The following is a 2,163-nucleotide window of genomic DNA, read 5'->3' on the forward strand; positions in this document are numbered from 1 at the left end:
ATGATAACCCGAACGAAGGTCTATTTTTGAAAAACACTTGGTACCCTGAAGCTGGTAAAAAAGGTCATCAATCCTAGGAAGAGGATATTTATTTTTAATCATGACCTTATTTAACTGACGGTAGTCTATGCACATCCGAAGGGACCCATCCTTCTTTCGCACGAAGAGCACGGGTGCACCATATAGGGAAACACTAGGATGAATAAAACCTTTGTCTAGGAGGTCTACAAGTTGTTCCTTTAACTCTTTTAGTTCCGTGGGAGCCATTCTATATGGCGGAATAGAAATAGGACGAGTGTCTGGCAATACATCAATGCCAAAATCTATCTCCCTATCAGGGGTATCCCTGGGAGATCTTTGGAAAAGACTTCTGGAAATTCGTTCACTATAGGGACTGACTACAGAGGAAGGTTTCCAACTTTTGAATCTTTTACTCGGATTAGATGATACATACAACCTTCAGAGACAAGCTTCCGGGCTTTAAGATAAGAGATAAAGTGACCTCTAGGTTCTATCGAACTCCCTGCCCATACAATTGGTGTCTCATTCAGGAAAGAAAAAATAACCTTTCGGGTTCTGCAATCAAGGGTGGCATAACACAAATGGAGCCAGCCCATCCCAAGGATGGCATCAAAATCTATCATATCCAGTTCTATAAGTTCTGTCATAGTTTCCCTACTATGAATAGACACGAAACAATTTCTATACACCCTTCTAGCAACAACAGAATCACGTACAAGAGTAGAAACAGAGAAGGGTTCTAGAATAACTTCAGGCTCAAACCCAAAACCAACAGCCACATAAGGGGTCACATAAGACAAAGTAGACCCTGGATCGAGAAATACATAAACATCATAAGAAAAGATTCGTAACATACCGATAACAACATCTGGTGAAACTTCCGCCTCCTGGCGGTTAGTCAAAGAATATAACCAGTTGCGAACGCTTTCGGCAGCTGAAGGGGCACCCTTATAAAAAGGAGCTGTGAAGGCGGCTTGGGACTTAGCCCCCCCTCCCCCTCCCTCCCCCGTATTTACTTCAGCAGAAGGACAATCTCTCTAAAGGTGACCCACTTTGCCATAAGTATAGCAGTTTCTCCCCTCAAACCAACACTTCCCTCGATAATTCCTTTCGCAAACCTCACACCATGGATAAGTATGATGCTGCTGGGCCACACTGCCCTAAGACTGTGTACCTAGAGCTTTGGACCCATGAGGAATCTGAAAAATCTGAGTTTGTCTTTCTGTCGGTGGTCTGGGTGTCAGGGCACTGGCTGCTGATTGTGTATTATTCCAAAACTTTTTCTTCTTTGACCACTTATTACTCCAGTTACCACTCTGCGGCTGACTCTGGTGCTGGTCCGCAGATCTAGCTCTCTTAGCCTATCTGTCTTTCTCTCTAGATTCAGCAATCGTTTTCTTCTTCTCATCCACCTACTGTATATGAACGGTCAGCCGAGCAAAGTCTAACTCCTTATTCAACATAGCACCCTGGCACTCAAGTACCAGGTTATCAGCAAGGCCAGATACAAACTTCCTCATCTAGGCTCTGATATTACTAGTCAACTCTGGTGCATAGCGGGCTAGTTTATTAAACTTCAAAGTGCACTCCTGGACACTCATACTGCCCTACTTTAGATTCATAAACTCTTCCACTTTTGCCTCCCTCAACTCCAGAGGAAAGAATCGATCAAGAAAATCTTTCACAAATTTGACCCAAACTGTGGGCTCAGCACTTTCACCTTTTTTCATCTTCCCAGTCGGCATACCACTGATTCGCAACATCCTTGAGCTGATAGGTTGCTAGCTCCACCCCCTCAACCTCATCCACATACATCACCTTAAAGATCCTTTCCATCTCATCCACGAACTCCCGTGGATCTTTCTCTACCTTAGTGCCAGTGAACTTAGGTGGGTTTATCTTTATGAAATGACCGACTCTAGTAGCCTCAAATGTAACAGATGCAGACCCAACATCTTCTGATCTTTAAGCCTAGTTAGCTACCAATTGTGTCAGCCTATGAATAGACCATCTGAATTCTGCATTTGAAATATCTCCTTGAGCAGTTGGGGGACGATTAACATTAGTCTGCGGAGCCCGAGGTGGACTGGTCGGGATTGGAGGGACTCCCGGAGTAGGGACAAATTTTGGAGTGTGAGCCCT

The sequence above is a fragment of the Capsicum annuum genome, chromosome 9 (genome assembly GCF_002878395.1).
Source record: "Capsicum annuum cultivar UCD-10X-F1 chromosome 9, UCD10Xv1.1, whole genome shotgun sequence".
Lineage (NCBI taxonomy): Eukaryota > Viridiplantae > Streptophyta > Magnoliopsida > Solanales > Solanaceae > Capsicum > Capsicum annuum.